Raw genomic sequence first — 11,772 nt, 5'->3', positions numbered from 1 at the left:
ATCCGACAATAGATGTTGATAAAGAATTTATTCATTCTAATACATAGATTTTGTCAATGTTATCCGACGTATCCGACAAATAATGTCGATAAAAAAATGTTAATAAAGAGTTTAATCACTCTGATACTTAGATTTTCTCAATGTTATTGAACATATCTGTCAAAAGACATTGATAACGATTTTATTCACTCTGATACTTGGATTTTCTTTATTTTATCAAGCGTATCTGAGAAATGACGATGATAATGAATTTATTGAATTTATGACTTCTTTACCTTTTTCTCTCTTTTCTCTCTTATTGGCTCTGATACTTAGATTTTATGAATGTTATCCGATATATCCGAAAAAAGAAGTTGATAAAGAATCTATTCACTCTGATACTTGGATTTTGACAATGTTATCCCAAATATCTGACAAAAGATGGTGATAAAGAATTTATTCAATCTGATACTTAGATTTTGTCAATTTTATCCAGATAATCGCTGTATCCGGCATAGGATGTTAATAAGGAATTTATTCGCGCTGATACTTAGATTTTGTCAATTTTATCCGATGTATCTGACAAAAGATGTATATAAAAAAATTTATTCACTCTGACACTTAGATTTTGTCAATTGTATCCTATGTATCCGAGAAAAGGATGACGATGTAGAATTTAATCACTCTGATTCTTATATATTGATAATGTTATTCAATGTATTCAGAACAGGATGTTCTGAATACGAATTTAATTGAGATTAATAGAATTTAATCATTCTGGTACTTAGATTTTGTCAATTTTATCCGACCAATCAGACAAAAGATGTTGATGAAGAATTTATTCATTCTAATACATAGATTTTGTCAATGTTATCCACGTATCCGACAGATGGTGTCGATCAAAAAAAATGTTAATGAATTTATTGGCTCTGATACTTAGATTTTGTGAATGTTATCCGATGTATCCAACAAAAGAAGCTGATAAAGAATTTCTTCACTCTGATACTTAGATTTTGACAATATTTTCCGACATATCTGACAAAAGATGCTGATAAAGAATTTATTCAATCTGATATTTAGATTTTGTCAATTTTATCCAGATAACCTATGTATCCGGCATAGGATGTTGATAAAGAATTTATCCACTCTGATACTTAGATTTTGTCAATTTTATCCGACTTACCCGACAAAGGATGTTGATAAAGCATTTGTTCATTCTTATACGTATATTTTGTAAATTTCATACGTTATATCTGACAAAGATGTTGAAAAAAATTTATTCTCGCTGATGCTTAGATTTTGTGAATGTTATCCGATGTATCCAACAAAAGATGTTGGTAAAGAATTTATTCACTTTGATACTTAGTTTTTGTAAATGTTATCCTACGTATCTGATAAAAGGTGTCGATAAAGAATCTATTCATCTGATTCTTAGATTTTATCAATTTTATCCTATGTATCCGGCATATGATGATGTTAAAAAATTTGTCCGCTCTGATACTTAGATTTTGTCAATTTTATCCGACATATCCGACAATTGATATCGATAAAGAATGTTAATAAAGAGTTTCTTCACTTTTATCGTTAAATTTTGCCAGTGTTAACGCACGTATCTGTCAAATGACATTGATAAATAATTTATTCACTCTGATACTCAGATTTAGTCAATTTTGTCCAATGTATCTGACAAAGACGTTGATAGAAAAAATTTATTCACTCTAATAGTTAGATTAAATCAATTTTTTCCCATGTATCTGACAAATAATGTTGATACAGAAATTCATCACTCTGTCATTTAGGTTTTGATAATGTTAACCCACATATCCGACAAAGGATGTTTATGCAGAATTTATTCACTCTGATACTATGATTCTATCAATTTTATCCTGACCTATCCGACAAAAGGTGTTGATAAAGAATTTATTCATTTTGGTACTTAGATTCTCCCCATGTTAACCTATTTATCTGACATATAATGTATGCAAATTACTTTTCTTACATCCCCGATGTTTCAATAGACATTCTAAACGTTTGATATGGTAGCATACTCTAAAAATAATGAACACATATCAATGTAATGCATAATATATCTTTAATGAAATAATGTCATGTAGGATGTTAATAAAAAAAATATATTATTATACATTATTAATACCAATGAACAACTTCGGACATTTTGAATTTGTTCCATAAAATAGTTCACCATGTTCTCTCTTGATACTGTAGCTATTGTCTTCTCTTAATTCCTAATCAGTAGAGTAATCATTATTCCATTTTGAGTCAAACACAATTTTTACTGTTATGTAACCGACAGGTTCAACATGCGTTTCGTCTTTGGTATTATTTGGCTCACTGACTGTTTGATCAATGATGGTAGTAACGTTTGCTGGCACTTTTTTTTCATTGATTCATCTTTATATTCCTTATTGATATTTTCTATCAATGCCCATTTTATTTTTCCGGCAATTTCACTGTCTATTACAACATTATTTTTACACATGTAACAGTTCTGGCACGTAGACAAGATATGGTTTATGATATTAGTAAAAAGAGTAGGTCTTTCTTCTTTTGACCTTCCGTCGAATGCTAATATCCAAAAGCAGACGATAGGATGTATCAGTAGGTAATGTATTACCAGCAACACTAGCAGAGAGTTGTCCTATATCATCGACGATTATTTTCATGTTGGCATTCTCTTTGAGTGCAATCATCTCTAGAAATGATACTTTCGCATATCAAGAATGTGAATAATTGAAATTCTTGGGTACTCCAAACAAATCTAAACTCTCACTGTCATGACAACCCACGCATACGTTTCCAATATTGATACCACTTTTACTTGTTTCATAGTTCAAATAATTCTCCTTGTCAGCATTCAATGCTACAATAACACCATCATGTGAACACATTTTTACTGGGGGTTCATCCACATGTTCAATATGCATTTCATCTTTGCTATTATTTGATTCATTGACTGTTTGATCAATGGTAGTAACGTTTGCTCGCACTTTGTTTTTCATCGATCCATCTTTATATTCCTTAGTGATATTTTCTAGCAATACCCTTTTTATTTTTCCGGTAATTTCGCTGTCTATTATCAAATTATTTTGACACAGGTAACAGTTCCGCCCCGTTGATAAGAAAGAGTTTATGATATTAGTAGAAGAGTACGCCTGTCTTCTTTTGACCTTCCGTTGAATGCTAATACCCGAGAGCTGATGATAGGGTTTAACACTGGGTAACATGTTACCACAAGCACTAGCAAGAAGATGCCCCTCTTCATCAACTATTATTTTTATGTTGGCATTATCTTTGAGTGCAATCATCTCTGGGGATCTCAATCTCGCATATCCACCATCATGAGAGTTGAATTTTTTTAGTACTCCAAAGAAATTTAATTCCTAACTGTCAAGACAATGCAGGCATACGTTTCCGATAGTGCTACCACTTATACTTGTTTCACAGTTCAAATACTTCTCCTTGTCAGCATTCAATGCTAAAATAACAGTATCATGTGAACATACTTTCTTAAAATGGTTCATCTTCACTTTTTTTTAACGATATGAATTATTTGTTTATCCTTCCAGTGCGTAAAAAATACTGATTTAATACATGCAATAAACTAGGTAGTGTCAATAGCCCGCCATAGAGTACCAGTGGGAGAGACGCGTCGTGTCTATGAGCAAGCAACAGTACGACTGGTAGAGCCGTAAGCATATTTCATGTCATTTTAAGATACGCAAAAAAAAGTTAAATAATTAAGTCGAAAAAAATTCAGTCCAAAAAAAGTGCTACTATAAACAATATTTTTCTAATAGTAAAAGTCACGACTAACATTTCTATATCATCCTCATTTTGAATTTGGAAAATATTAAAGGAGATTTCTTGATGTTTTAAGTATGTTTAATGTCATTCTAAGACCTGTAAACAAAAGTTGAAAAAAATACCATGTTAAACAAAAAATTCAAAAAAAAAACTTCAAAAAAATATATAAAAAGTGGGGGAGGGGGCCTACAATTTTGGAGTGTGGGGCCCCTTGGAGGTTGGGGAAAGGCGACCTTTGGAGGTTGAGGTTCTTAGTGGTTAGGGTCATTGATGGTTGCGATCCTTGATGGTTGATACTCATAATCGTCTCACTATTTGATTTCTAAGGATTTCTAAAGATTGTTCTGAATTTCTTTATTACAATTCTTTTCTTGGCATCTACAACTCTATTAGTATCAACTTTTTAGTATACTAAAATGTTAGAGCATATTTTATATTGACAATACTGTTCAAATGGTACTTGTGTATTATACAGAGCACATCCGAGAAGTGAAGCTAGGTAAAGTCACAATGTCATCTTGCCATCGTTAATCATTTCATAGATTGATGCTAACGATGCTATTCCAAATTTATAATAAATTGCCTATGAATTAGCAACCCCTTCGGGGTTACCTTAACTGGTAAGCAGTTTAGCCCTTTTTTACCACCTTCATACAATCCAATTAAAAATATTATCTAGCTCTGTTTCACTCCTATTATTCAATCACCAATTAAGATCATTCATTGCATAGTTATTGCAAACGCTATACCTTTTTCCGCAAATTGAGTTAGTTTACGCAATGGTACAACTTTTTATCATTATTAGATACCTTTTGAGTTTTTTTACGCAATTATACAGCTTTTTATCATTATTAGATACCTTTTTTTGCAAATTGAGTTAGTTTATACAAGGATACTACTTTTTATCATTATTAAATACCTTTTTTCGCAAATTGAGTTAGTTTACGCAAAAGTTATAACTCAACTTAAAATAATTCTGATTTTAGCATTCCATTTCTCATTCTTTAATTACCAGTGATGCATTCCCAAGCAAACCAGTCTTGACTAAAGGCAAAGGTCTTCGCAAATTGAGTTAGTTTATGTAAATGTTATAACTTTCAACTTAAAACAATTCTGGCTATACCATCCCATTCCTCATTCTTTAATTACCAACGACGCATTCATAAGCAAACCAGTCTTGACTAAAGGCATTCTTCTGCAATTCCTTGTACATCTCTAAATTGGCCCAGAGAATAGGTGTCGCCTCAGAAACCAGTCCGGTCAGGCATGTACCATTCATAGTAATAGATGAATGACCCTTGTGAGCCGATGTACCCGTTAAACTGCACACATATCTATGCCCCTGGGCTTGTAATCGTGAAAGTACTAGATAGCTTACTACTGTAGTAGTAGAAGACAGTACGAATTGGCTAGTTCAACATCCCGCTTTACACACCTTGAAAGTCTTTACTCAATGTTCTAAGCTACTCCTGAGGAATTGTTCACGCACAGGGGGCGTCGTTTGGGGGAGACAAAGTGGACGGTTACCCCTACGTAATGTGGAGAAAAACAATATTATATATCCCATGCCCATTGAATATCCGGATACGGACCCCTCTTGCACCCCCCCCCCAATTAAAATTCTAGATATTCGCCCCTGCTCATGCATCCTTTTGGCAATCTGAATGCATATAGTGTCGTTTGACTTAGTTCCCCTAAATAATCCCTGAAAGTTTCATTTTAACACCTCTAGCTTCATTAGAAGCAGTAGACTTACCAGTATATATATATACTTCTGGCAGAGAACTTGTTGTCATAACGAAAAATGGTTACTTCCAATAAAAATGTTGTATCATATCCAGAAAACTTGTTACTTCTAACAGATTAATTGTTATCATTGACAAAAAAATTATTTCTTTTAAGAGAAATTTATTATCATTGACGGAAAGGTTGGTGTTATTAGAAAAAAATTTTACTGTTAAGAAAATACCTGTTACTTCTAAGATAAATTTGAGTGTGTTAAGTAAAAGTTTGTTAGTATTAGGGAAAAAGTTGTTACTCCGATGAGGAAATTTGTTAGTGTTAAAGAAAAATTTCTACTTCTGGCAGAAAACTTGTTATCATAACGAAAAAATTTTTACTTCTAAGGATAATTTTGTATCTTTGACAGAAAACTTATTACTTCGAATAGATAAGTTGTAATCAGTGACGAAAAATGTTTTATTTCAAGAGAAATTTATTATCATTGACGGATAGGTTGGTGCTCTTAGAAAAATATGTTACTGTTAAGAAAATCCCTATTACTTCTAAGGGAAAATTGAGCTTGTTAAGTAAAAGTTTGTTAGTATTAAAGGGAAAATGTTAATACTTTGAAAAGAAAATTTGTTAATGTTAAGGAAATCTTGTTACTTCTGTAAGAAAACTTGCTATCATAAGGAAAAATTGTTACTTCTAAGAAAAATTTGGTATCATTGACAGAAAACTTTGTTACTTCTAATAGATAACTTGTTATTATTGGCGAAGAAATTGTAACTTTTAAGTGAAATTTATTATTTTTAACGGAAAAGTTGGTGTTATTAAAAACAATTTGTTACTGCTAAGAAAATATCTATTACTTCTAAGAGAAATTTGAACGTGTTAAGTAAAAGTTTGTTAGTATTAATGGAAAATATTGATGCTTCGAAGAGAAAATTTGTTAGTGTTAAGGAAAGCTTGCTACGTCTGACAGAAAACTTGTTATCATAACGAAAAAATTGTTACTTCTAAAAAAATTGGTATCATTGACAGAAAACTTGCTACTTCTAACTGATAACTTGTTATCAGTGAAAAAAATCTTTCAAGAGAAATTTATTATCATTGACGGAAAACTTGATGCTATTAGAAGAAATTTGTTACTGTTAAGGAAATATCTGTTACTTCTAAGAGAAATTTGAGTTTGTTAAGTAAAATTGTGTTAGTATTAATGGAAAATGTTGATACTTCGAAGAGAAAATTTGTTAACGTTAAGGAAATCTTGCTACTTCGGGCAGAAAACTGATTGCCATAACAAAAAAATTGTTACTTCTAAAAAACAATTTGGTATCGTTGCCACAAAACTTGTTAATTCTAAAGATAACTTATTATTATTGGCCAAAAAATTGTAACTTTGATGTGAAACGGAAAGGTTGGTGCTTTTTAAAAAAATTTGTTACTGTTAAGAAAATACCTTTTACTTCTAAGAGAAATTTGAGTGTGTTAAGTAAAAGTTTGCAAGTATTAGGGAAAATATTGTTACTCCGATGATGAAAGTTGTTGGTGTTTATGAAATATTTTTGCTTCTGTAGGAAAACTTGTTGTCATAACTAAAAAAATTTTAATTCTAATATAAAATTTTGTATCATTGCCAGAAAACTTATTATTTCTAACTGATAAAGTTATCAGTGACGAACAAATTTTCTCCTTCAAGAAACTTCTATTATAATTGTTAGAAAGATTTATTCTATTAGAAAAAATGTTGTACTTTTAAGGAAATACCCGCAGCCTTCAAGATAAATTTTTGCGGTCAGAATAAACGTTTTCAAGTACGAAGGCAAAAGTTGTTGTTCTGAAAATGAAAGTTTTAAGTGGTAAGGAAAAATTTTTGTTGCTGGTAGGAAATATGTGACCATAACGAAAAAATTGTCACTTCTAAAAGAAATTTGGAATCTTTGACAGAAAACTTGTTACTTCTAAATGATAGCTTGTTATCAGTGAAAAAATCTTTCTTTCAAGAGAAATTTTTGATACTTCGAAGAGAAAATTTGTTAGTGTTAAGGCAATCTTGCTACTTCTGGCAGAAAACTTGTTTTCATAACGAAAAACTTGTTACTTCTAAAAAAATTGGTATCATTGCCAGAAAACTTGTTACTTCTAATAGATAACTTGGTACTATTGGCGAAAAAACGGTAACTTTGAAGTGAAATTCATTATCATTGACGGAAAGATTGGTGCTATTAGAAAAAATTTGTTACTGTTAAGAAAATACCTGTTACTTCTAAGAGAAATTTGACTATGTTAAGGAAAAGTTTGTTAGTATTATGGAAAATGTTGTTACTCCGGTGAGGAAATTTGTTAGTGTTAAGGAAATCTATCTACTTCTGGCAAAAAACTTGTTGTCATAACGAAAAAATTGTTACTTCTAATAAAAATTTTGTGTTATTGCCAAAAAACTTGTTACTTCTAACAGATTAATTATTATCATTGACAAAAAATATGTTTCTTTTAAGAGAAATTTATTATCATTGACGGAAAGGTTGGTGCTCTTAGAAAAATATGTTACTGTTAAGAAAATACCTATTTCTTCTAAGAGAAATTTGAGCGTCTTAAGTAAAAGTTTGTTAGTATTAAAGAGAAGATGTTAAGAAAATAACTATTACTTCTAAGAGAAATTTGAGCGTGTTAAGTAAAAGTTTGTTAGTATTAAAGCAAAAATGTTAAGGGAATATCTGTTAGTATTAAAGGAAAAATGTTAAGAAAATATCTTCTAAGATAAATTTGAATGTGTTAAGTAAAAGTTTGTTAGTAATAATGAAAAATGTTGATACTTCGAAGAGAAAATTTGTATTGTTAAGGAAATCTTGGTACTTCTGGCAGAAAACTTGTTGTCATAACAAAAAAATTGTTACTTCTAAAAAACATTTTGGTATCATTACCAGAAAACTTGTTTTTTCTAATAGACAACTTGTTATTAATGGCGAAAGAATTGTAACTTTGAAGTGAAATTTATTACCATTGACGGAAAGGTTGGTGATATTAGAAAACATGTGTTAGTGTTAAGGAAAACTTGCTGCTTCTGGCAGAAAACTTGTTGTCATAACGAAAAAATTCTTACTTCTAAGAAGAAATTTGTATCATTGACAGAAAACTTAGTACTATTAACTGATAACTTGTTATCAGTGAAACAAAATGTTTCTTTCAAGAGAATTTATTGTCATTGACGGAAAACTTGGTGCTATTAGAAAAAATTTGTTAATGTGAAGAAAATACCTGTTGCCTTCAAGAGAAATTTGAGCGTGCTAAGCATAAATTTGCTATCATAAATGGAAACTGTTGATACTTCGACAAGAAAATTTGTTAGTGTTAGGGAAAACTTAATACTTCTGGCAGAAAAATTCCTATCATAACGAAAAAATTGTTACTTCTAAAAAAAAATTGGTACCATTGACAGAAATCTTGTTACTTCTAACTGATAACTTAGTATCAGTGACAAAAATTGTTTTTTTAAGAGAAATTTATTATCATTGACGAAAAGGTTGGTGATTTTAGAGAAAAAATTGTTACTGTTAAGAAAATACCTATTACTTTAAGAGAAATTTGAGTGTGTTAACTAAAAGTTTGCTAGTATTAAGGGAAAATGTTAATACTTTGAAGAGAAAATTTGTTAGTGTTAAGTAAATCTTGCTACTTCTGTCAGAAAACTTGTTATCATAATGAAAAATTGCTACCTCTAAGACAAATCTGGTATCATTGACAGAAAACTTATTACTTCTAACAGATAAATTGTTATCATTCTAACAAATTGTGCAACTATTAAATGGGAATTTTTTATGTTTTAAGTATGTTTTTTGTCATTCGATGACATGTAAAAAAAGTTTAAAAAAATATCATGTTAAAAAGTAATAAAAAAAGTTAAAAAAAAATTAAAAAAGGATAAAAAAGAGGGGGGAGGGGCCCAAAAAGTCGTAGGGTGGGGGATGGGCCCTTCTATGTCTCGAGCGCGCAAAAAAAAATAAAAAAATGGGGAGAGGGGCCTCAAAAAGTTGGGGGGAGGGGGGCCCTTGGGGTTAGGGTAGGGGACCTTACAACACTTCAAATGGAACTTGTGTATTATAACGACCACAGAGTTTCACCCAAATCATCCTCTAAAATGTCTCAAACTATTTCTCCCAAATAATCCCCGAAATTTTGATTAATTTGTTTCGCCCGAATAATCCCTGTCTGTAATTTCTGAATGTTCCTTTGTTTTGGCGTCCCTGCACTGTCACATTTAAAATTCCCAGAAAACCATTTCCCGGGTTAAACATATTCAAACTGTCTTGTATCTCCTTTGAACTTCTGAAAAAATCCAAGATGTTCCTAGTTACACTATTAAGGTTTCGAAAGAATATTAATTTATGTCTGACACTAAAGACCAGAGAAGCCATATTTAAAATACAATATTAATTTAGCTCTGACACTAAAGACCAGAGAAGCCACATTTAAAAATAGAATATTAATTTATCCCTTACTCCTAAGTAGAGAGGCCATATTGTTTCTTAATCCCCTAATGTTACATTAGAATTCCCCGTCAGATTTCCATCATTGTCGATTATGTAAATCAATTGTTGTTGAACATATGTCTACATCCAGCAATTGTTGTTGAACTTATGTCTACATCCAGCAATTGTTTTTGAACTTATGTCTATATCCAGCAATTGTTGTTGAACTTATGTCTATATCCCAATTGCTGTTGAACTTATATATATATTAAGCAATTGTCTTTGTACATATTTATTTATCAAGCAATTGCTGTGGAAATTATTTATACATCGAGCAATTGCTGTTAAACTTTTTTATACATCCAGCAGTTGTTGTGAAACTTATTTCTACATCCAGCAATTGCTGTGGAACTTATATCTACATCCAGCAATTGTTGTTGAACTTTGTCTACATCCAGCAATTGCTGTTGAACTTATGTCTATATCCAGCAATTGTTGTTGAACTTATGTCTACATCCATTAATTGTTGTTGAACTTATGTCTTAATCCAGCAGTTATTTTTGAAATAATGTCTAAATCCATCAATTATTGTTAAACTTATTTCCACATCCAGCAATTGTTGTTGAACTTATGTCTACATCCAAGTTCTTGTTAAACTTATGTCTACATCCATGAAACAACAAATAAATTGACCAACACTCATAATCATCAACCGTTAACAAACAGAACAGAAACCATGAAAAAAACATCAACAAACAGAAACCATGAAATAACCATATAACCATCAACATACAGAACAGAAACTACATAAATAACCATCAAACAGAACAGAACCATGACAAAAAACATCATATAACCATCAAACAGAACAGAACCATGATAAAAACATTAAATAACCACCAAACATCAAATAACCATCAACAAACAGACAAACAAACATGCATAAATTATGTTAGTTTAGTATTCAATAACCCATTCCTACTCAAAATCCACTCCAACACACCCTGAAAGTTTAACCTTAATAGTTTCAACCGTTCCTGAGATACTGCCCCACACCCTGAAAGTTTCATCTTAATACTTTCAGCCGTTCCTGAGATACAGCCGGTTCAAACTTTTTAATATCTACAGTCTCTTAGTGCAATTTGATTTAGTTCGACATCCTTCTAAAGCATCCTCCCTGAAAGCTTTCCCTTAACACCCTTAGCTTCAGTTGTAGCAATAATTGTAGCAGAAGGTGCAGTAGTAGTAGCATTAGTAGCGGTATACACATAGCACATTCCCTTTTTTTAATTTTCCCCTTAACAAAAGCTGCAAGTTTCAACTTAATATCTTAAAAAGTTCCTGGGGTGTTGCTGATGCACCCTTTTGACAACCTGCATGCACATGGTCTGTTTTAATTTAGTTCAAGATACTCTCAACATTCCCCTTGAAATTGATACCTAAATACTCTTAGCTTAAGTAGTGGTAGTAGTTCACAAAAATGGATCTAGAGCAAAATCTTAGGGGTTGTAATGTGACAAGGGCGCCGATAATTGACCAAATTGACAAACTTATTAAAAAAAACACGTTAACAAAAGGAAAAAACGAAAATAAGTAGCATTATTAGCAGTAACAATAATAGCAGTAGTACTACAACTACTACTACTACTAACAACTCACTGAAACACCAAGCCACTCGAGGCCATCATAGCAACGCACGCTCCTCCTCCATCCCTATCTATTCAAAACCTCTCTTTTTACACCCTCCCAGGAAGTTCCCATTTCCTTTAAATCT

This window comes from Artemia sp. Qi Xiang Cuo, chromosome 19, assembly GCF_049724085.1.
Source record: "Artemia sp. Qi Xiang Cuo chromosome 19, ASM4972408v1, whole genome shotgun sequence".
Lineage (NCBI taxonomy): Eukaryota > Metazoa > Arthropoda > Branchiopoda > Anostraca > Artemiidae > Artemia > Artemia sp. Qi Xiang Cuo.
Note: the sequence above shows the minus strand (reverse complement) of the source record.